General features: G+C 35.6%; 1 protein-coding gene across 3 annotated transcripts in view; it reads right to left on the bottom strand.

Annotated features, from left to right (window-relative positions):
- Positions 1-26916, bottom strand: part of Rps6kc1 (ribosomal protein S6 kinase C1) — a 202428-nt gene that overhangs the window by 149508 nt on the left and 26004 nt on the right. The gene's annotated exons all lie outside the window — the stretch shown is intronic.

Here is a 26916-nt window from a genome sequence, read left to right on the forward strand (position 1 = left end):
ACAAAATCAGAAGAGTAGCATTATCATATACTTCAACAATTTAAGTGGTTTTGCAAAAGAGTAATAAAAAACTAAGACACAAAGAGACTCCTAATTATATAAATCAAGGCAAGAATTTGAAACTGAACCGTTAAAAATCCTTCTCCTCAATGTATCTAATGCTTACAGTAAAGTGTCTATTTTATGATAACTAAAAAAGGATATTGATGTTAGACCTGGGTTCAAATATAAGCTCCAGCATTCACTAGCTATAAATCCTAAGGTTGATTATTTTCACATTATAAAACGGAGAAAAGTAATAATGTACTTAAGGCTTACAGTTCCATGTCAGGCACATGGTAAGCACTTAATAGATTATCATGGTGTCCTTTAATCTTTAAAAGCTGTTGTATTTACTGGATAACAGAGCACACTAGGAACTTGTGAGTGAATAAACAGAGAAATTTTCTCAAAAAAAAAAAACTCTTACAGTGGAATACTCTAATAGAAAATCTTAACAGTGGGATCATTAAAAAAAAAAAAAAAAAAAAAAAAAACCAGGCCACAGTTCATGGATAGATTTCAGAGATAACAATCCTAATAAAATCCATGCATGTACACACAGCTACAATTTTATAAAAAAGGGGGTATAATGTTCTTTAGTGTCCTCTAAGAGCCCAGGGATTGGTAAAGGTTAGCAGGAAAGTAGCAGTCAATTAGAGAATTTCTAATATCTAGGGTCGCTTTATTTACTATGAAACAAGATGCCAATTGCTATTCAAATATTCACTTTCCTACTTAGCAAAATAATCCTTAATTTTTAACTAGATATATGAAGCACAGGGGGAAAAAGGCTATAATTGTCATATTGTCTTGTAGTTAGGAGTGGACATGGACTATATATGTTCTGGCCTAAAGCAGGTAAACAAAAGTTATATTGTAGCTTTCCAGAAAGTCTTTTAAAAAACAGAGCTGATATAAACCCTCTCCCAGATTTTCTTCATTGTTCCTTTCTACAAATGCCGAAGTCTGGCTGGGCACAAAATAACCCAGCCGCCACGAGGCACTTGTAGGTTCAAACAGGAACTACTTTATTGCCCGAACTCCACCAGCACTCCACGCGCACTTCCCAGGAACCCTCTGGAGAACTCAAAGGGAACTCCAAAGTAGCAGGCACCTGAGGCAGCAGGAGCAGCAAAGGTCTATATACAACTGAATACACAGCTTAACTTAACCATCATCATCTTAATGGCTTGCTGGTGTCACCTCTCAACCACTTCCTCTGGCAAAATGCCAGGTGCCACCCGGACTGGCTGTGGCCCTCAACACCAGGAAATACTGTGAAATGGAAAGCTAAAAAAATGACATGACACTATGCATGGTAGCACACGCCTGTAATCCCAGCAACTCAGGAGGCTGAAGCAAGAGACTTGCAAATTCAAGGGCAGCCTGGGCCATTTGGTGAGACTCTTAGAGTGACCCTGAGTTCAATCCTTAGTACACACACACAAAAAAAAAAAAAAAAAAAAAGACACAAGAGCAAGAAAACAGGAGCTGGATTCCTAATCACTGAGCTGGAGGATATCTCCAAATCTTTGACCATAAGAAAGAAACTGGCTCCTATTTCATTGTAAATTTTGTCACAAGTAACCAAACCTAATATAATCCACTGTGCTAAATCTATGTTTCTCTTAGTTCTCAGTTCATATGCAACAATTAGATTACACTCAATTCTCTCATGACAATAGCACACATAAAGTGTCACTACTAGCTTACCTATCAACAATATTATCCAGAAACAACCTTCCAAAATCTTCAATAAATAAATTCTCCAGCCTGAGAACAATCTTGGAGAAAATGTAGTAGCTAAATAAAAATATTATTATTAATATTTATTTTTTGTTGCCTACAAAGTATAAAACTGTGCATGATTATAATTCAACATATTTATCCTTTAAAATTGCTAATTCTAGTCCTTGTGAATTAATATTAGTAATTTTGTAAGCATCTATCATCTTGAAACAGAAACCTAGAAAATACAAACTTTTTATGCTTCAACCCCTAAGGCCACCTGATATTATTTTTAAAAATATTAATTACTTGTTGAGAAATTTCAATGAAAGACTTCTTAATAGTTTATGAAACCCTAAAAAGATCTTATTTCTATCTGAAACAATAAAAATATGAAAATCTGAAACATAAAAATTTGAGGGCCCTAATCTTAGTATAACTCACTTCACCTCCCTACTAATCTAAGCTACAACACTTCAGAATTGGAATACATATGTAGAAAGCTCATCTTTGATCTATGCATTTCTATTCCACTAAACTTGGGTAAGCAGGAATGAATTAAAACATTTTTATAAAGTAGAGTACAACAAAAAAAATAGCTTATAATTCAATCCTATCACCAGAATACAATGACAGAACAAACTCATTTCTTTGTTCCTAAGATATTTCAGAATAAAAAAAAAAAATAGTAAGCATAACAAAAACACAAAACAATAGTAAGGACTGGGGTTGTAGCTCAGCAATAGAGCACTTGCCTAGCTTGTGTGAGGCACTGGATTTGATCCTCAGCACCACTTATAAATAAATAAAATAAAGGCCCATCAACAACTAAAAAAAAAAAAAATTTTTAAATACTAAGCAGGACTGGGGATATAGCTTAGTTGGTAGAGTGCTTGCCTTGGATGCATAACGCTCTGGTTTAATAGTAAAATAAAAATAGTAAGCATAAATTAAGAACACAGATGAATTTTAATGAAATAACTTTTAGTCCCAATATATACAACAAAGTTGCTTAATTTTTAAATACTTTTTAAAGTAGCAATATTCAGATCTTGGGACACTGCAGCCACTACCATAGCCCCCTCAATGTGGTAGCCTCCACCTTGGGACACAAGACAGAGCCTGGAGGAAGCCACCTGCCACAGCACCACCTGGCACAGTGCTATATCTCTGAATGGGCCAGACAATGCCACCACAGGGCCCACATTCGCTACCCCATCTCTGAAAGCAGTCACCTCCATCTTGGGACACCTCTGCCGCCATCTTGGGTTCTCCACTGTCGCCATTGCCATCACCATCTTTACTTGGGACAGCTTTCATCTTGGGACACTGGCCAGGATCTGGAAGCCCAACATCAAGGTATCTCCAACCACTAACCCAGCCCAGTGCTTGCAGCAGACAATAGCTCTCAATGCCTGGTCCTGATCTGCCTGATACAGAACAGGTCTCCATGACAGGCACGCAGATCCTGGCACTCAGCCCTCAGGACCTCTAGAGAGAAAGATTCCTGATTGGGAAGTCTAAAGTATGGCGGTAGGAGAGATACAGTTTAGACACTAAATTTGAGACTAAGAATTGTAGGGTTCACAGATGAAGTAAGGGGCTAAGACCAGGATACCATGTCACACAACTGGACTCCAAAGGAGCTATCCCAAAGGAGAGTCCTGGAGTGCAATCTTCCAATGGGGACTGGCAATTGCTATACTCTGCCTCTAGGAATTCCACCTCCAACACTGACCCTCCCACTCTAGTAACCTTCACCATCTTGAGGGTGGAGATACCAGCAAACTCCAGAAAACCCCATCTATCAAATAAGGAAAGCAGGGAAGATACTGAACTCCAACAGAAACAATTGTTCAATTTTCCTTACTGATTTTTTCCTTTTCCTGTCCTCACAGCCCCAATATTTGTAAAACCAAGTACTTTTCATACATCAGGCTACTGAGAACTGGGATATCTAAATAGTATATTACAATTTATTGTATATTCTTTTATTTTTACATTTTTCCCTTTTCTTTTTATTTTTTAACTCACTCTTTATGTTTGCCTCATTTATGTGTTTCCCCAGAGTCTCTTCCTCTCTCTTCTCCTGTTAAGAACCACCTTCTTTAGATTCCTCTTTCACGTTTCCTATGATTTAATGCCTCTATATTATCACTCCCTCATTAACATCTCATCCTACACCCACCATTCTCTCTTTGTCCAACATTAGAATCTATAGATTCTTATGCAAACATACTGTTTATATTCTAGATAATGATAGAATACATCATTTCTGTTTATTGCAACAAAACTGTAAACGTCTTAATACAGATATTGTTTTTAACACTGCATAGTATTTGCACTGGATGCTGTTAATATTGTTCTCCCCTTTAAGGGTAAGGTATTGGAAAACTGCAGGGACACCATAAGTCTATGGGGTCGAAATTATAACACCTTGGATCCATACTGTTAGAGAGGAACACACACAAACAACATGAAAAAACAAGGAAAGAAAATGCCCTCAAATAAACCAAGATGCTACAGCACAGTAGAAGAAATGTTAGAGAAGGAGTTCATAACGTACATGATTAAAATGATCTGCAAAGTAAAGAATGATATAATAGAGCAAATGCAGGCAGCAAATGATCAATTCAATAAAGAGATAAGAAAGCAAATGTGGGTAGCAAAAGATTACTTCAAAAAAGAGACAGAAATTCTGGGGGAAAAAAAACAAACAGAAATCCTTGAAATGAAGGAAATAATAAACCAAATAAAAACTCAAAAGAAAGCATCACCAATAGACTAGACCCCTTGAAGACAGAACCTCAGACAATGAAGACAAAATATATATAATCTTAAAAATGAAGTTAACCACACAATGAAGATGGTAAGAAAACATGAACAGAACTTCCAAGAATTATGGGATAATTTGAAAAGATAATTTAAGAATTACTGGGGAGGAGGAATACGCGCCAGGCACCCAGCCAAACTGGAGGAGGAAGACGCCAGGCGCCCAGCCAGACAGGAGGAGGAAGTCCAGCCCCACCCAGAGTGCTAGTCCGGAGGAAGCCCATCAACCCTTAAAACCCATCAAAGGGGGTGTGGCTACCAGCAGGGTTCTGCAGCTGATCCAGGTACCCGGTTTCCAACTCCCCCACCCTTAGCTGCGATAACTCAAAATATTTCCCACAAGCTTTTGGGAGTTGTAGCTATCAACGCAAAACAACAACTGTACAGGCACCTGGTTTCTACCTCAGAGAGTAGGGAAGATACACGTGGAAGCTCATTTCCTTTCACACTGGCTATACCCACCACCCTGAATACAGAGGCTCAAGCTAGGAATAGACAACGCCACCTACTGGAAGCAAGGAAAACAGTGTTCTGAGAGACTTTTTTTTCTCTTTCTTTCTCTTTTCTTCTCTCTCTTGCACAACTTCAGCATATGTGAAACCAAGAACTGTGCATGAACAACTGAATTACCAAAGTAATATAATATAGAGGAATTGCATATACCCCACCTCCCCCTCATTTTTTTTCTTTATTTCTATCTTACTTCCCTTTTCCTTCTCTTATTTCTTTTTTCTTCCTTGTTATTTTTTTCTTTTTTTTAATTCGAATTCTCTCTATCCCACTTTCAATCTCCTAACTTTTGCTATCTATACATAGGGTAACTTTCTAAATAGATAGGAGGCTGAGTCTATACATTCTTCCATAAATTACCAGTCTAGTGGTTAGAGTTCTCCAAAGGTGCTAAGTTAGTTTAACCTCATACCCTCACTCCTTTCCCTCTAAGTATAACATCCTTCGTCTGAAATTAAGTTTTCTATATGCCACCAGATATGGTACGCCTTTTATGAAACTAATGAAACTATTCATAAGTAATAATTAAAACCAATATCTATAGTCTTAGAATCTAACTATAAATGTATTAATAATGAAAACTTGTGCTTAGATAATGTACTGTTGATATTGGGATCTGTTAACATCGTCTTTCTCCGCAAAAGAGGGATTTTGTAGCTATACAAGAACAATACAAATATATAAGGGGAAAAACATTAGCACAATAGTTTCACAAAGCTAGAAAGAATCATGAGCAGTATGAAAAGACAAGGAAAGAAAGGACCACAAACAATACAGGTCAATTCAACATTAGATGAGGTAACATCTGCAGCTGAGGGAATGTCAGACAAAGAGTTCAGGATATACATGCTTCAGATGATCTGGAGTCTCAAGGAAGACATTATACATCAAATTCAGACAATGGAAAATCACTTTGACAATGAATTACATAAACAAATCCAAGAAGCAAAAGATCAACTCTATAGGGAGATAGAGGATATAAAAAACAAACAGAAATCCTGGAAATGCAGGAAACAATAAACCAAATTAAAAACTCAAATGAGAGTATTACCAGCAGAGTAGAACACTTAGAAGATAGAACTTCAGACAACGAAGACAAAGTTTTTCAACTTGAAAAGAACATAGACAGCTCAGCAAGAATGTTAAGAAATCATGAGCAGAACATCCAAGATTTATGGGATAACATCAAGAAACCAAACCTAAGAGTTATTGGGATACAAGAGGGTACAGAGGTCCAAACAAAGGGAATGAGCAATCTATTCAATAAAATAATACGAGAAAACTTCCCAGACTTAAAGAATGAAAAAGAAATCCAAATACTAGAAGCCTACAGGACACCAAATGTACAAAATCATAAGAGATCCACACCAAGACACATAATAATGAAGATGCCCAACATACAGAATAAGGAGAGAATCTTAAAAGCCACAAGAGAGAGGAAACAGATTACATTTAAGGGTAAACCAATCAGGATAACTGCTGATCTTTCAACACAGACTCTGAAAGCTAGAAGATCCTGGAACAACATATTTCAAACGCTGAAAGAAAAAGGGTTCCAACCAAGAATCATGTATCCAGTGAAATTAAGCTTCAGGATTGAAGATGAAATAAAAATCTTCCACGATAAACAAAAGTGAAAAGAATTTGCAGCTAGAAAACCAGCTCTTCAAAACATCCTTGGCAAAACATTACAGGAAGAGGAAATGAAAAATAACAATGAAAACCAACAGCGGGAGGTAGTATAGTAAAGGAAAAACTAAGCATAGAGGAAAAACAAATCATGTTAAGTATCATACATAACCAAATATGGCTGGAAATACAAACCATATCTCAATAGTAACCCTAAATTTACTATTAATGTTAATGGCTTAAATGCACCAATCAAAAGACAAAGGCTAGTAGAATGGATTTTAAAAAAGATCCAACAATATGCTGCCTACAGGAGACTCATCTGATAGGAAAAGACATACACAGACTGAAGGGGAAAGGTTGGGAAAAATCATATCACTCATACGGAAGCAGGGGTGTCCATACTTCTATCAAATAAAATAAACTTCAAGCCAAAGTTAATCAAAAGGGATAAACAAGGACACTACATACTGCTCAAGGGAACCATACACCAACAAGACTTGACGATCATTAATATATATGCCCCAAACAATGGTGCAGCTACATTCATCAAACAAACTCTTCTCAAGTTCAAGAATCTAATAGACCACAACACAATAATCATGGGAGATTTTAACACACCTCTCTCACCAATGGACAGATCTTCCAAACAAAAGTTGAATAAAGAAACCATAGAGCTCAATAATACAATTAATAACTTAGACTTAATTGATATATACAGAATATACCACCCAACATCAAGCGGATACACTTTCTTCTCAGCAGCACATGGATCCTTCTCAAAAATAGACCATATATTATGTCACAGGGCAAATCTTAGCAATTACAAAGGAGTTGAGATACTACCATGCATTTTATCTGATCATAATGGAATGAAATTGGAAATCAATAATAAAATGAGAAAGGAAAAATCCTACATCACATGGAGATTAAACAATATGCTACTGAATGAACAAAGGGTTACAGATGACATCAAAGAGGAAATTTAAAAATTCTTAGAGGTAAACGTAAACTCAGACACAATATATCGAAATCTCTGGGACACTATGAAAGCAGTACTAAGAGGAAAATTCATTTCATGCAGTTCATTCCTTAAAAGAAAGAAAAGCCAACAAATAAATGACCTCACACTGCACCTCGAAGCCTTAGAAAAAGAAGAAAAAAATCAGCAGCAAATACAGTAGAAGGCAAGAAATAATTAAAATTAGAGCTGAAATCAATGAAATTGAAACAAAAGAAACAATCGAAGAAATTGACAAAACTAAAAGTTGCTTCTTTGAAAAAATAAGTAAGATTGAAAGACCATTAGCCACGCTAACAAAGAGAAGAAGAGAGAGAACCCAAATTACTAGCTTACAGGATGACAAAGGCAACATCACAACAGACAATTCAGAAATACAGAAGATAATTAGAAATTATTTTGAAACCCTATACTCTAATAAAATAGAAGATAGTGAAGGCATCGATAAATTCCTTAAGACATATGAACTATCCAGATTGAATCAGGAAGATATAAACAACCTAAACAGACCAATATCAAGTGAGGAAATAGAAGAAGCCATCAAAAGACTACCAACCAAGAAAATCCCAGGACTGGATGGATATACAGCAGAGTTTTACAAGAACTTTAAAGAAGAACTAATACCAATACTCCACAATCTATTTCAGGAGATAGAAAAAGACGGAGAACTTCCAAATTCATTCTATAAGGCCAATATCACCCTGATTCCCAAACCAGATAAAGACACCTCAAAGAAAGAAAACTACAGACCAATATCCCTAATGAATTTAGATGCAAAAATCCTCAATAAAATTCTGGCAAATTGTATACAAAAACATATCAAAAATATCGTGCACCATGATCAAGTAGGATTCATCCCTGGGATGCAAGGCTGGTTCAATATACGGAAATCAATAAACATTATTCACCACATCAATAGACTTAAAGATAAGAACCATATGATCATCTCGATAGACGCAGAAAAAGCATTCGACAAAGTACAGCATCCCTTTATGTTCAAAACATTAGAAAAACTAGGGATAACAGGAACTTACCTCAACATTGTAAAAGCTATATATGCTAAGCCTCAGGCTAGCATCATTCTAAATGGAAAAAAACTGAAGGCATTCCCTCTAAAATCTGGAACAAGACAGGGATGCCCTCTCTCACCACTTCTATTCAATATAGTTCTCGAAATACTGGCCAGAGCAATTAGACAGACAAAAGAAATTAAAGGCATTAAGATAGGAAAAGAAGAACTTAAATTATCACTATTTGAGGATGATATGATTTTATACCTAGAAGACCCAAAAGGGTCTACAAAGAAACTACTAGAGCTAATAAATGAATTCAGCAAAGTGGCAGGATATAAAATCAACACGCATAAATAAAAGGCATTCCTGTATATCAGCGACAAATATTCTGAACTGGAAATGAGGAAAACCACCCCATTCACAATATCCTCAAAAAAAATAAAATACTTGGGAATCAACCTAACAAAAGAGGTGAAAGATCTATACAATGAAAACTACAGAACCCTAAAGAGAGAAATAGAAGAAGATCTTAGAAGATGGAAAAATATACCCTGTTCATGGATAGGCAGAACTAACATCATCAAAATGGCGATATTACCAAAAGTTCTCTATAGGTTCAATGCAATGCCAATCAAAATCCCAACGGCATTTCTTGTAGAAATAGATAAAGCAATCATGAAATTCATATGGAAAAATAAAAGACCCAGAATAGCAAAAGCAATTCTAAGCAGGAAGTGTGAATCAGGAGGTGTAGTGATACCAGATTTCAAACTGTACTACAGAGCAATAGTAACAAAAACAGCATGGTACTGGTACCAAAACAGGCGGGTGGACCAATGGTATAGAATAGAGGACACAGAGACCAATCCACAAAATTACAACTATCTTATATTCGATAAAGGGGATAAAAGCATGCAATGGAGGAAGGATAGCATCTTCAACAAATGGTGCTGGGAAAACTGGAAATCCATATGCAACAAAATGAAACTGAATCCCCTTCTCTCGCCATGCACAAAAGTTAACTCAAAATGGATCAAGGACCTTGATATCAAATCAGAGACTCTGCGTCTGATAGAAGAAAAGGTTGGCTCCGATCTACATATTGTGGGGTCAGGTTCCAAATTCCTTAATAGGACACCCATAGCACAAGAGTTAATAACTAGAATCAACAAATGGGACTTACTTAAACTAAAAAGTTTTTTCTCAGCAAGAGAAACAATAAGAGAGGTAAACAGGGAGCCTACATCATGGGAACAAATGTTTACTCCTCACACTTCAGATAGAGCCCTAATATCCAGAGTATACAAAGAACTCAAAAAATTAAACAATAAGAAAACAAATAACCCAATCAACAAATGGGCCAAAGACCTGAACAGACACTTCTCAGAGGAGGACATATAATCAATCAACAAGTACATGAAAAAATGTTCACCATCTCTAGCAGTCAGAGAAATGCAAATCAAAACCACCCTAAGATACCATCTCACTCCAGTAAGATTGGCAGCCATAATGAAGTCAAACAACAAGAAGTGCTGGCGAGGATGTGGGGAAAAGGGTACTCTTGTACATAGCTGGTGGGACTGCCTATTGGTGCGGCCAATATGGAAAGCAGTATGCAGATTCCTGGGAAAGCTGGGAATGGAACCACCATTTGACCCAGCTATTGCCCTTCTCAGACTATTCCCTGAAGACCTTAAAAGAGTGTACTACAAGGATACTGCCACATCGATGTTCATAGCAGCACAATTCACAATAGCTAGACTGTGGAACCAACCCCGATGCCCCTCAATAGATGAATGGATTAAAAAATGTGGCATTTACACAATAGAGTACTACGCAGCACTAAAAAATGACAAAATCATGGAATTTGCAGGGAAATGGATGGCATTAGAGCAGATTATGCTAAGTGAAGCTAGCCAATCCCTAAAAAACAAATGTCAAATGTCTTCTATGATATAATGAGAGCAACCAAGAACAGAGCAGGGAGGAAGAGCAGGAGGAAAAGATTAACATTAAATAGAGTCATGACATGGGAGGGAAAGGGAGAGAAAAGGGAAATTGCATGGAAATGGAAGGAGACCCTCATTGTTATACAAAATTACATATAAGAGGTTGTGAGGGGAATGGGAAAAAAAAAAAGTAAGGAGAGAAATGAATTACAGTAGATGGGGTAGAGAGAGAAGATGGGAGGGGAGGGGAGGGGAGGGGAGGGGGGATAGTCTAGGATAGGAAAGGTAGCAGAATACAACAGTTACTATTATGGCATTATGTAAAAATGTGGATGTGTAACCGATGTGATTCTGCAATCTTTGTAATGTTTTGAATAACCAATAAAAAAAAATAATAAAAAAAGAAAGAAAAAAATAGCAATATTGTTATATGGCAGCAATATCATTAAACACATACTGAAAAAGCATTTTATCATATTGTATTACTGTCATGCTATTCATGTTACTCTTAGTTAAAGTAGCATATCAAGCGCTAAATAATTTTATTGCTGTGCACCTCCCAATTTTGAAAAGAATGTGTGAAGATTCAGTATTCTTTGAATAAAAATTTTCCTGCATATTCCCCCACAAAATTTAAAAAGTACATATCCATTATATGTCTACCTTTTTCAAAGAGATTAAAATCCACCTAAAATCTTACTTCTCCCAGAGGAACACTACTAAGACTTTAATGTATTTTCCTTCTTTGAATATTGTTATAGAAATACAGATCATATTTCATATTCAATTTGTATCTTGTTTTTATATCCTTATTACTATAGGATAAGCATCTCTCCAAGTCATCCAAATGGTTTGAAAACATTTTTATGATTGTTTGATATGTGGATATACAGTATTTCCCCTTTTATTTACAAAGGTTTTTTTCTGATTTTTGTGATGTAGATAAGACTGAGACAAAAGTATTCATGCCAAACCTTTATCAGCATTTCCAAGTTAGATCTAGGAGTGAGAAGAAATGAATATTTTAAAGACTTCTGAGCATACTAATAGATTATTTTTCTGAAAAGTTGGCCATCCTAATTAACATTTACTAGTTTAAAAAGAGGAAATACTTAACATTTTAATTAAGAAACTTGAAGTTTTTCAAATGTGAATTTGTCATTTGTAATTGTTATTTTGTGAAAATTTTCATTTCCCTGTTCCATTTATTAATAAATCCTATGTCTTGTTGAAAAAAAAAAGAATTATTGGGATAGAGGAAGGCATAGAGATACAAACAAAAGAAATGCGCAATCTTCTAAATGAAATAATATCAGAAAATTTCCTAAACCTAAAGAGTGAAATGGAAAATCAAATACAAGAGGTTTACAGGACACCAAATGTACAAAATTACAACAGATCCATACCAACGCATATTCTAATGAAATTGTTTAGCATACGAATAAAGACAGAATTTTAAAGACCGCAAGAGAAAAGTATCAGTTATACATATAGGGGAAAACCAATTCAGATCTAAGATTTCTTAATCCATACCCTCAAAGGTAGGAAATCTAGGAACAACACATACCAATATCTGAAAGAAAATGGATGCCAACCAAGAATCTTATATCCAGCAAAATTAAGCTTCAGATCTGATGACAAAATAAAAACCTTCCATGATAAAGAAAAGTTAAATGAATTTATAACTAGAAAGCCTGCACTACAGAATATGCTCAGATAAATATTCTATGAGGAGGAAATGAAAAACAACAATGAAAATCTGCAAAGGGTGGAATTACACTAAAGGAAAAGCCAGTCAAAGGAGAAATCAAGTCAAGTTAAAAACCAAAAATAAACCAAAGTGACCAGTAATATATCATATCTCAATAATGTTAATGGCCTAAATTCATCAATCAAAAGACACAGACTGGCAGATTGGTTTTAAAAAAAGACCCAACAATATACTGCCTTCAAGAGTCTGATCTCATAGGAAAAGACATCCATAGAATGAAGGTGAAAGGATGGGAAAAAACATCAATCACACGGACTTTGTAAATAAGCAAGGGATTCTATCCTCATATCAGATAGAGTGTGATATAAGCCAAAGTTAGTCAGAAGGGATAAAGAAGGACATTTCATACTGCTTAAGGAAACCATAAATCAACAAGACATAACAATTGTGAAGATTTATGCCCCCAAAAATGGAGCATCTACATACATCAAACAGACCCTCTCAATTTCACGAATCAAATAGACCACAACACAATAATACTGGGTGACTTTAACACACCTCTGTTACCACTGGATAGATCTTCCAAACAAAAACTAAACAAAGAAACTATAAAATTCAATAATACATCAATAATTTAGACTTAACAGTCATAGACAGGATATTTCATCCATCATCAAGTGAATACACTTTCTTTTCAGCAGCATATGGATCCTTCTCTAAAATAAACCATATGTTGTATCACAAAGAACTTCCTAGCAAAAAAAAAAAAAAAAAAAAAAGATGCTATCCTGGATCTTATCAGACAATAATGAAATGAAATTAGAAACCAATGACAAAATAAAAAAATAGAAGTTACTCCAACACCTGGAGACTAAATAACATGCTACTGAATGAAAATGGATAGTAGAAGATATCACGGAAGACAGAAATAAATTCTTAGAGTTAAATGAGAACACTGATACAATATATCAAAATCTCTGGGAAACTATGAAGGCAGTACTAAGAGAAAAGTTCACTGCGTTCAGCTCATTGATTAAAAGAAAAAATTCAACAAATAAATGACCTAACATTACATCTCAAGCCCTAGAAAAAGAAAAACAAACCAACACCAAAAGTAGTAGAAGACAGGAAATAATTAAAATCAGAATTGAAATTAATGAAATTGAAACAAAAGAAACAATTGAAAAATTTGACAAAATTAAAAGTTGGTTCTTTGAAAAAATAAATAAAATTGATAAATCCTCAGCCACAGTAATGAAGAGAAAGAGAGAAAACTCAAATTACTAAAATTTAAGATAAAGAAGGAAATGTCACAACAGACACTGTTGAATTACAGAAGATAATTAGACACTATTTTTGAAAACTTACACTCAATAAATTAGAAAATCTCAAAGACATCGACAAATTTCTATAGACACATGATCTACTCAAACTGAATCAGGAGGATATACCCAATTTAAACAGATCAATTTAAAGCAATGAAATAGAAGATGCCATCAAAAGCCTACCAACCAAGAAAAGGCCAGGACCAGACAGATTCTCAGCTGAGGTCTATAAGACCTTCAAAGAAGAACTAATACCAATACTCCTCAAATTATCACATGAAATAGAAAAGGAGGGAACCCTTCCAAACTCAACTATGAGGCTAATATCACCCTGATACCAAAACCAGACAAAGACACATCAAGGAATGAAAATTTCAGACCAATATCCCTGATGAACATAGATACAAAAATTCTCAATAAAATTCTGGAAAATCGCATGCAAAAACATATTAAAAAGATAGTGCACCATGATCAACTGGGGGTCATCTCAGAGATACAAGGTTGGTTTAACATATGGAAATCAATAAACATAATTCATCACATCAATAGACTTAAAGATAAAAACCACATGATCATCTCAATAGGTGCAGGAAAAGCATTTGACAAAATACAGCATACCTTCCTGTTTAAAACACTTGAAAAAGTAGAGATAATAGGAACATACCTCAACATTGTAAAAGCTATCTATGCTAAGCCCAAAGCCAACATCATTCTAAATGGAAAAACAATTGAATGCATTCCCTCTAAAAACTGGAACAAGACAGAGAGGCCCTCTTTCACCATTTTTATATAACATACCTTGAAACTCTAGCCAGAGCAATCAGACAGACAAAAGAAAGGGATACACACAGGAAAAGAAGAACTCAAACTCTATTGGCCGATGACATGATTCTATACTTAGAGGATCCAAAGAGTTCCACTAGAAAACTTCTAGAATTAATAAATGAATTCAGCAAAGTAGCAGGATATAAAGTCAACATCCACTTTCTCTGGGCATGGCCACTGCTACCTCTGATACTACCTCCGAGGTTGCTGCCACTGACTCCTGGAGGTGTCTTCTCCCATTCGCTGCTGCCTACACCACTACTGCCAATGCTGCTGCCTCTGATATTGCTGCTGCCACCTGGAGTCACCTGAAGGTCTTCTTTCTGGGTGCTGCTGCCCATGCAGCTGCAGCCATCTGCTACTACCTCTGATACAGCTGTCGCTGACAACACTGCTGCCCCATGGAGATCATCTGGGTGACACTGCCCCCACAGCCACACTTGCAGCCACCGCTGCTGCAGCCACTGCTGATCCACAGCCTGCTGCCACCAACCACTGCTACTACCACTGCTACTGACCTGCGGCCTGCTGTCAACAACCACCTGCCATCACCATTACTGCTACTACCACCACCTAGAGGTCTACTATGGGGCAAACTCCAGGTTTGGTTGCCTGTGACCACATCCACCTTGGGACGCCAGCCAGGGCCTGGGGCCCAAGTACCATCAGGTTTACTACCACAAGAGTCTCTGTCTGGGGACCCTGGCCAGGACCTGCAGGTCCACTGTTGGGGTACCTGCAGGTTTGGAGGCATCAGGGGTCTTCCTGATGGGAATGCTGGTGGCCCCTCTCTTGCTGCTACATCTCAGGGTCGCTCCTTTAGATGAGCATATATCTGGTAGTCTCTCTGCAAGTAGGAAAACATGGCTGAGCCTGAGATATATGAAGCCCAGATGGGTGGGATAGTGACTGTGTCTGCAAGAGTTGATCTGGGCCTGGTGATCCCAGGAGACTAAGAGACAGGGCTGAGAAACTATTGAATGCTAACAGAGATAGTTCAACTTTCCATTGAGATTTATTTCATTTGTATTTTTCAATTCACTAATGCCTCTACCATATTTGGAACAGGGTGTTTTGTATGCATCAGTGTGTAGAGGACAATGATATATGAATGGTGTTTTGCATTTTTGTTGTATTCTTATGTCTTTTAATTTTTTCTCTTTATTCGTATTCATCCCCTCACTTGTCTTTTTCTTGGATTTTCTTTCCAACTTTTCTCTAACCAACAACCAATCTCTGTCAGTTCCTCAACCACTCTTTCTGTGAATTTTTGCTTCTAGCTTCTCTCTTCCTCCCTCTCAAACATCACATACTACGCTACTTCAATTCTCTCGTCCACCATCTTGAAACTGTAAATCATTTTAGCAAAGTTTCTGTTAATACTATAGATAGTTATTGAACTCATCATTTTGGTTTAATGCGAGAAAGCAGTAGATGCCTTACTGGGAGCTGATGGGTTTAAGGATATCTATTGTTTATACTGGATGTTGTTGATACTAATCTCACTATTAAAGGTGAGGTGCTGTAAACCTTCAGGGACACTACAGATCTATAGGGTAGATTGTGTGCTGCCTTAGATCCATACTGCTAGATGGAAAAAACATACAAACAACATGAAAAAACAAGGGAGTAAAGCACCCCAAACAAACCAAGATGCTCCAACAACAGAATCCACTGATAACACAGTAGAAGAAATGTCCAAGAAAAGTTCAGAATGTACACAAATTGATCTGTGAAGCAAAGGATAGTATAAGGAGTGAAATCAAAGAAAAAATACAGGAAGTGAAAGATCACTTTAATAAAGAGAGATTGTGAGAAAAAAAAAGCAGAAATCCTTGAAATGAAGGAATCAATAAAGCAAATTATAAATTCATGGAAAGCATCACCAACAGACTAGACCACTTGGAAGACAGAACCTCAGACAATAAAGACAAAATATATATTTTTGAAATTAGAGTTAACCATGCAGAAAAGATGGTAAAAAACCATGAACAGAACATCTAAGAATTATAGGATAACATGAAAAGACCAAATTTAAGAGTTATCAGAATAGATGAAGAAGTAGAGATACAATCCAAAGGAATGCACAACATTTTCAATGATATGATAGCAGAAAATTTCCCAAACCTAAAGAATGGAATGGAAAATCAAATACAAGAGGCTTACAGGAACCCAAATGAGCAGACCCACACCAAGACACATTATAATGAGAATGACTATCACAGAAAATAAAGATAAAATCTTAAAGGCCATGAGAGAAAAAAATCAAATAATGTATTGGGGGAAACCATTTCGGATTTCAACTGATTTTCAACCCAGATCCTCAAAGCTAGGAGGTCCTGGAATAATATATTTCAAGTTCTGAAGGAAAATGGATGCCAACCAAGAATTTTTTATCCAGCAAAATTAAGTTTCAGATTTAAAGATGAAGTAAAACTTTCCATGATAAACAAAAATTAAAAGAATCCACAACTAGAAAGCCTACCCTATAGAACATCCTCAACAAAATATTCCATGAAGATGAAATGAAAACCAGTAAACGGAGGACCTACACTTAAGAAATATTCAACCAACGGAGAAGCTAAGTCAAATTAAAAACCAGAAATAAGTCAAAAAGACAGGGAATACAAATCATATCTCAATCATAACTTTGAATGATAATGGTCTAAACTCATTAATCAAAAGACACAGGCTGGCAGATGGGATTAAAAACCAAGACCCAGCAATATGCTGTCATCAAGAGACTCACCTCATGGGCAAAGACATCCACAGGCTGAAGGTGAAAGGATGGGAAAAAACATATCAATCATATGGACTATGTAAACAAGCAGGGGTTTCCATCCTCATCTCAGATAAAGTAGACTTCAAGTCAAAGTTAACAGGAAGTGACAAAGACGGACATTTCATACTTCTTAAGGTAAGAACATATGAGCAGGACATAACAATTATATATATTTATGCCCCCAACCATAGAGCATCTATGGCATCAAACAAACCCTTCTCAATTTCAAGAATCAAATAGGCCACAACACAATAATACTGGGTGACTTTAACACACCTCTCTCACTACTGGACAGATCTTCCAAACAAAAACTATAATAAACTATAGAACTAAATAATACAATCAATAATTTAGACTTAACAGACATATCTACAGAATACTTCATCTATCATCAGGCGAATATACATTCTTCTTAGCAGCACAAGACTCCTTCTCTAAAACAGACCGTATCTTATGCCACAAAACAACTAAGTAAATATTTAAAAACAGAGATAATACCCTGCATTCCGTCAGATCACAATGGAATGAAACTAGAAATCAAGGATTAAATAAAAAATAGAAGCTACTCTAAAGAGACTAAATAATACACTACTGAATGATGAATGGATAGTAGAATAAATAAAGGATGAAATAAATTCTTGGAGCTAAGTGAGAACACTGACACAACATATCAAAATCTCTGGGACACTATGAGGCAGTACTAAGGAAAGTTTATTGCATTGAGTGCATTCATAAAAAAAAAAATAAAATGTCGACAAATAAATGACTTAACACTGTATCTCAAAGCCCTAGAAAAAGAAGAACAAATCAACCCAAAAGTAGAAGACAGGAAATAATTAAAATCAGAACTTAAATCCAGGAAATCAAGACAAAACAAACAAATTTAAAAATTGACAAAACAAAAAGTTGATTCTTTGAAAAAATAAAAAAAAATAGATAAACCCCTAGCCATGCTAACAAAGAGAAAAAGAGAGAAAACTCAAATTACTAAAATACAAGATAAATAAGGAAATATCACAACGGACACTATTGAATTACAGAAGATAATTAGACAGTATTTTGAAAATTTACACTCCAATAAAATAGAAAATATCAAAGACATCAACAAACTTCTAGAGACATATGACCTACCCAAACTGAATGAGGAGATCATATAAATTTTAAACAGATCAATTTCAAGTAATGAAATAGAAAACGTCATCAAAAGCCTACCAAACAAAAAAAGCCCAGGACCAGATGAATTCTCTGCCAAGTTCTACAAGACTTTCAAAGATGAATTAACACCAATACTCCTCAAAGTATTCCATGAAACAAAAAAGGAGGGAACCCTTCCAAACTCATTCTATCAAGCTAATATCACCCTGATACCAAAACTAAACAAAGACACATCAGGGAATGAAAATTTTAGACCAATAACCCTGATGAAAATAGATGTAAAAAATTCTCAATAAAATTCTGGTAAATCACATGCAAAACATATTAAAAAGATAGTGCACCGTGATCAAGTGGAATTCATCCCAAGGATGCAGAATTTCTTCACATATGGAAATTAATAAACATAATCCATCATATTAACAGACTTAAAAACAAGAATCATATGGCCATATCAACAGGTGCAGAAAAAGCATTTGACAAAATACAGCATACCTTCATGTTCAAAACACTAGAAAAATTAGAGAAAATAGGTACATACCTCAACATTGTAAAAGCTATCTATGCTAAGACGCAAGCCAACATCATTCTAAACAGAGAAAAATTGAAACTATTTCCTCTAAAAACTGGCACAAGACAAAGATGTCCTCTCTCACCACTTCTATTCAACATCATCCTTGAAATTCTAGCCAGAGAAATTAGAAGAAATTAAAGGAATGCAAATAGGTAAAGAAGAACTCAAACTATCACTATTAGCTGATGAGATGATTCTATATATAGAAGATCCAAAATAGTCCACCAGAAAACTCTTAGAACTAATCAATGAATTTTGCAAGATATAAAAATCAACACCTATAAATCAAACACAATCCTATACATCAGTGATGAATCCACTGAAAGAGAAATTAGGAAAACTAGTCCATTCACAATAGCCTCAAAAATAATAAAATACTTGGGAATCAACCTAACAAAAGAAGACTTCTACAATGAAAACTTCAGAACACTAAAGAAAGAAATTGAAGAAGATCTTAGAAGATAGAAAGACCCTCACATGCTCCTCAATAGGCAGAATTAATATTGTCAAAATAACTAGACTACCAAAAGTGTTATACAGTCCTAATGCAATTCCTATTAAAATCTCAATGACATTCCTCATAGAAATAGAAAAGGCAATCATGAAATTCATTTGGAAAAATAAGAGACCTAGAAGAGCCAATGCAATGCTTAACAAGAAGAGTGAAATAGGAGATATATCACAATATCAGACCTTAAACTATACAACAGAGCTATAGTAACAAAAATGGCATGGTATTGGCACCAAAGTAGACATGTACACCAATGATACAGAATAGAAGATACAGAAACAGACCAGTTATCTAATAGCAGACAAAAGTACCAAAAACACACATTGGAGAGAGACAGCCTCTTCAACAAATGGTGCTAGGAAAACTGGAAATCCTTATGCAGCAAAATAAAATTCAATCCCTCTCTCTCACCTTGCACAAAATTCAACTCAGGGGATGGAGTTGTGGCTCAGTAGTAGAGTGCTTGCCTAGCATGTGTGAGGCACTGGGTTCGATTCTCAGCACTGCATATAAATAAATTAATAAAGGTCCATCAACAACAACAACAACAAAAATTCAACTCAAAGTGTATCAGGGACCTGGGAATTAGACCAGGGACTCTGCACATAACAGAAGAAAAAGTAGGCTCAAATCTTCATCATTTCGGCTTAGAACCTGACTTCCTGAACAAGACTCCTAAAGCGCAAGAAATAAAATCAAGAATCAACAAATGGGATGGATTAAAACTAAAAGCTTCTCAGCAAAAGAAACAATCAATAACATGATGAGAGAGCCTACAGGATGGGAGAAAATCTTTACCACATGCACTTCAGAGCACTAATCTCCAATACATATAAAGAACTCAAAAAACTTAACACCAAAAATAAATAAATAAACCAATCAACAAATGGGCTAAGAAACTGAACAGACACTTCACAGAAGAATATAAACAATCAATCAACAAACATATGAAAAAATGTTCATCGTATAGCAATTAGAGAAATGCAAATCAAAACAACTCTAACATTTCATCTCACTCCAGTCAGAATGGCAATTATCAATAATACAGGCAACGATAAGTGTTGGCGAGGGCGTGGGGGGAAAGATACACTCATTCATTGCTGGTGGGACTGCAAATTGGTACAACCACTATGGAAAGTATGGAGATTCCTCAGAAAACTTGGAATGGAACCACCATTTGACCCAGCTATCCCACTCCTCTGTCTACCCAAAGGACTTAAAATTAGCATACTACAGAGACACAACCACATCAATGCTTATAGCAGCTCAATTCACAACAGCTAAACAGTGGACCCAACCTAGATGGCCTTCAATAGATGAATGGATAAATAAACTGTGGTATATCTCACAATAGACCATTACTCAGGCTTAAAGAAGAATGAAATTATGGCATTTGCCAGTAAATAAATGGAACTGGAGAATATCATGCTAAGTGAAATAAGCCAATCCCCCCAAAACCAAAGGCCAAATGTTTTCTCTGATAAGTTAATGCTGATCCATAATGGGGGCAGGGAGGTGGCGTGGGGGTGGGGACCATAAGAGGAGAACAGAGAACTTGGGTATGGGCAGATGGGAGTGAGGGGAAGGGAGGGGAGTAGGTATGGGGGTGGGAAAGACAGTGGAATGAGATGGACATTGTTGCCCTATGTACCTGTATGATTGCATGAATGGTGTGACTATTGTGTACAACCAGAGGAAAAAAAAAAGCTGTGTTCCATTTGTGTATAATTAGTCAAAATGCATTCTGTTGTCATGTATAACTAATTAGAACAAATCTTTTTTTAAAGCAGCAATATTCAATCCTAATGGTAAACAATATCCTTGTGGCTATTCTCTGGTTGTTTATCCTTTTGATATAATCAAAATTTCACTTAAAAGGCAGTAACAATATGAGAAATCATTAATTGGCACCTTTCTCGTTGCTCTTCAAAATTTGCATTGACAGTGCCAATGTTTATTTTTCTATGAACAGAGTAGAAAAATTATAGATAATGATAAAAAATGTAAAACCAATTATCCTTAGGAAGATTTACTGTGTAATATTATATATCATGTTTATTATATGTATGTACAATATATATAAGCTACTGCCCCACTTCAAATTATCCAACAATGGTTTGTTTATTAAAAGCTGTGGGAGAAAAATTGAGTTCAAACAATCTAACTAAGCTGGTTAGTTAAAATAAAGCCTTTGTCTTGATTTATAAACTGACTTTGGGATTTTTTTTTTTGTACTTTTATTGTGATTATTTAGGACAACTCCTAGATAGTAGAGTTTACAGACTTTTTAAGAAAGCAAATGTCAATGATCAGAAATTAGTTAAATGGAATGAAAACTTACCCTTAACCAGTACAATACTAGCCAGAAATGCCTGGTTCTAATGCTTCTTAACTCTATCAAAAATTCATTCACAGAGGATAAAGAAAACAAGAGAGTCCAAGATTTTCAAGTGTGAATTATCTCTAGCCAAACATCAACAGGAACAAATCTCTAGCCAACAAGTTGGATTCATTACTCCCTACAAATAGGAAGAACATACATCACTGAGAACGCTGAGGCCTTGCACCATGAGGGTGTGAGGAAGTACTCACAGGTTCTGAGCTTGTTTAAGAAGCTTTCAGGAAAGGTTCAAGAATGTAGTTCTGCCCTGGACTGGAGGCTGCCAGAAAAGTGGGAGAATTCTATGAATCTATAAATTCTATCTAATCCTATAAGTCCATAATTCTTAATAAATGCTACTATCCAGTAGGAAGAATAAAGCAAAGCTAAAGTTGTAATTTTTAAAGAGGCAGTAGTCACTCATTGGAGCCAGGATAAGAATAGGTTTATCATTTTTGTGGCTTGAACAACGTTCTTGTATATGTCTATATTCAAGCCTGATTACAAGGTGGGCTTGTTTTTTACTTGATTTCCAAGGACATGGAGTGAGTTTATCTAATGCTTAGCTTCTGTGAAACAGTTCATGTTCAATGGAAGAATAACATAGCATAGCAGTGAATGCCAGGCCAACTCCAAAAAATGTAGGAGACTGAACTAATAATTTCAGGCCACTTCTTAACTGTCCAGAGCTGCTCGTCTCTTTTTCACAGAAAATCATAGTCTGATAAAAGGTACAATAAACAAACAAAACAAAACAAAAAATATCTAATCATAAGAAAAAAAAATCCTTCTACAAAATGTAACCTAGCGTCATGGGGCTGGGTAGAGCTCAGTGGTAGAGCACTTGCCTATCTAGTACAAAGCCCTGGATTCAATCACCAGCACTACAAAAAATGATTTAAAAAAAAAAAACTGTGAAAACAATGGTCCTACATACTTTAAAAATGTGTCAGAAAAGGAAAAAAATACATAAGGACTATTGTAGATAAGAGAAACCAAAAGAGGCAAGATTGTGGATCTTTAAAAAAAAAAAAATGCAAAACGACATTTACAAAACAAATGGGAAACTTGAATATTGGCTGCCCATTTCAGAATATTACTGCATCGTTGTCAAATTTCATGGGTATGATATGGCACTGTGGTCATAGGGGAAAAATCGGAAGTAGGAGTGAAATGTCATAATATCTGCAACTTATTCTAAAATAATTCAGGGGAGGGAAATGAGAGATACACAGGAAGAAATACAGAAAACAATCTCAGGGAAATTAACAAGCTTAGGGAAAAGGCATACAGTTGTTCATTACACTATTCTTTTGGGTTCTTCTCTATGATTTGAAAACTCTAAAAATTAAAGAAGTTGATAAAAAAAATAAGTGAAGTGCTATATTGATAAGCTGTAGAACTGGGAGTGGAGAACAACTAACTCAGCATAAAGGAAACATAAATAACTTGCTAAACGAGGATATATCTTAAATCTAAAGGCTAACAAGAAACTTCACAGTGGAAGTTTTCTACTTTTAGTACAAAACTAAAAGGAGAGAAGAGAGGACGGAATGGTAGGGGAATGGTAAAACTAACCAAGCCACTGACAATAGCTAACGCTAGCTGATACATGTTGAGCATGAGCTAGACGCTCTACAGACATAATCATCAGAGCAATATGGTATTATCCCTATCTTACCAATAAGGAAACCAGGCTTGGATGTTAATTTGTATAAAATCATTGAAAAGTGGACAGAAGATTTGAGTCTATCTGATTTCAAAACGTAGACTCTTTTCACTATACCCTAGAATCAGAACTACATCTCTGAAGATCCTGCAGATTAAAGTAAGTCCCCTCTGCTGTTGATTTTATTTCCTAAAAATGTAAGAGGAGCTAAAAAGATAGAGGATTAATCATTATAATCCTCCACACAACCACAGCTGTTGCCTACAGGGTTCACTACAGTTGTCAAGTATTACAAATGAACTGTACCATTTATTGAAAGAGATAAGAAACTTCTAACTTATAACATGGAAACATGTGGAGATATGTTGAAGATAATCCATTAGGAAGAGTAAGAACTAAGAACCTCAACCAATTTAGAAAACGTTCCTTTTCACCCAGAGACTAGCTTATTGTTTAAAAAGCCAAGTTGTATATCTTCCAACACTGAAAATAAAGATGTATGTGTTTTAAATTCCACATTATAGCAAGGATAAGATAAAAACTAAAAATATCCCTCCTCCCACTGACTCAGAAGTGACATACACTATACAAATGAGTATGGGTATGTCTTCATATAAACATGTATGTCTATTTACACACAAATTAGATCTTACTAAACACCTTGCTATGTAATATTTGCTCGTTTTCTTTAACTTAAAAATAGATCTTGGACATCTTTGCATGCCAGTATATCTCAAATAGTTTTAGAATTCTATTAATGGCTAAATCATGGCTCTATACACTATATATCACAAAATATTCTGTTTATATTCCATTTCATTATACTAATGAAATACCCATGCATATGTGTACATGTAAATGTACATACAAGGAGTGTCTGTCTGTACATACATATATGTATGTGGGCATTCTCAAAATATGGTCCACAAAATAGGTTGTCCCTGAAGGCCTTTCAGAAAATCTAAACTCAGGGCCCTGTGTTTGCTAAACACATGCTCTACCACTGAGCTATACCTCAGGCCCTACTGTCAAGTTTTTAGGAGTTTGGTACCCTTTTAAAAAAATTATTTTTTTTTTTAGTTTTAAGTGGACACAATATCTTTATTTTTTTTTTTTTAATGTGGTGCTGAGAATCAAACCCAATGCCTCACGCATACCACATCCTGAAGCATTCCCCCCACCCCAATTCTGGATCATGGTGCTCACATATTCAAGGAGGAACTCTAAGTTCCTTAAAGGACGGAGGCTGTTTGAATCATCATGTCTCTAGGGACAATTTTTTAAATGTTTATTGAATTAAATGTGTCATACAATTTTCAGATAATTAGTAGTTGGGATAAAATTTATCAAAGAAAACACTATTAGTAACATATTTTTGGCATGCAGCCATGCTTGCTGGGCACAGTAGCAGCACAACAATAGTAGAACAGATAGTAGTTGTGATGGAAAAGTGTAACTATAATTTTAAATAGTGTCAAGAAAAAAGTAAAGCATAGTTAACTTCATGAACAGAAGGCAATAAAAATACGAAACACTATGAAGTCTTAGCTCAAAGGCCAAAAGCAAGCAATCAAAGGTTAACAACATACAACAGAATCATAAACCCCTAATGCCTAAAAGAGGAAGAGAATGAATTAAAGGCTCCATCAAAACTAACTTTCCAGGGCTGGGGATGTGGCTCAAGCGGTAACGCGCTCACCTGGCATGCATGCGGCCCAGGTTCGATCCTCAGCACCACATATAAACAAAAATGTTGTGTCCGCCAATAACTAAAAAAAAAATTTTTTTTTAAATTCTCTCTCTCTCACTCTCTCTTTAAAAAAAAAAAAAACTAACTTTCCTAAGTACACATCTCAATAAATACACCACAGTGAATCTCCACATCATGTACAACTCCAAAACTGGGATCCTAATTAGAGTAAGATGTACTCCATGTTTATATAAATACTTCAAAATATACTCTACTGTCTTGTATAACTAAAAACAACAAATAAAAATCTAAAAATTTAAAAATGGTACTAGTGTTTTCTTTGATAAATTTTATCCCAACTACTAGTTATCTGAAAATTGTATGACACATTTAATTCAATAAACATTTAAAAAACTGTCCCTAGAGACATGATGATTCAAATAGCCTCCATCCTTTAAGGGCTAAAGTTGATGGGCAAGGAATCACAAGTTGGGTCTGGCAAGCAGAAAATCGCTGTAGTACCAGAAGGCCCAAGCTGGGAGTCAGGAAGCAACTGTCAGCAATCAACAAGAAAATTTGGTATATGAGTGCCACTAAGTATTCCACACTCATCACTGGAAGCACATAGCAAATGGGACAGAAGTACATCAGAACCCCACTTCCCATAGTGTCCCACCAACACCCTCTACTAACTAAGCTCACCTATGACAAATGGAAAAGCAGGTCCCAGAAGGCAGTGAAGGACAGATTTGGAGCTAAAATGCAATAAATTAATAAGTAACACAGTCTCTGATACCAATCCCCACAAAGAGCAATCCGGCTCCTTAAAGAAATGGCAGATTCTAAGAGTAGAGCAGAATAAATTCAAGATGAACATTAAACATCTTGTTATGCCTAAAAACAGAAAGTACTAAAATAAAAAAGGAAAGAAAAACATGATAGGAGCAAGTTACAAGGACATATAAGCCAGATTTAAAAGGCGTTGAAAGAGGACAATTTGAACATCAAAATAATTAAGCATATTAATGAATTCTAAACTTCTAGGGGAAAAAGGCGCATATACATTCAAATCAATAAGGGAGAGGTGGACAGATACAAAGATAAAATACATAAACATTCAGATACAGATACACAGATGCAGAGATGTAGAAATATAAAGATTCAAGCTACCTAGATAAAAGCTACCAGATAAAAGGAGAAAGAAAGATAATGACAAATTTGAAGGAGATGTGGCAATTGGAGAATCATTAGTTTGTAACCTGCAAATTTTCAGGGGTAATTTTGCAGAAGAGTAAGTTATTTTCCTGACTTTAAAAGCTTCTCCCCAAAAGTTACTCATTAGCAGCTGCAAGAAAGGAAAAGAAACGTACACACATATATACACACACAATGTGGGAAAGCCTGAAAAATGCCTCCCCACAAGTATCAGGTCCAAATCCTTGGAAACTATAAATATTATCTTATTTGGAAAAAGGAAGGGTCTTTGCAGATGTGATTAAGGATCTTGAAATGGGGAGATCATCCTGGATTACAGAACAGGTATTAAATATCAACACAAGTGTCCAAATGAGAG

The sequence above is a fragment of the Urocitellus parryii genome, chromosome 9, assembly GCF_045843805.1.
Source record: "Urocitellus parryii isolate mUroPar1 chromosome 9, mUroPar1.hap1, whole genome shotgun sequence".
Classification (NCBI taxonomy): domain Eukaryota; kingdom Metazoa; phylum Chordata; class Mammalia; order Rodentia; family Sciuridae; genus Urocitellus; species Urocitellus parryii.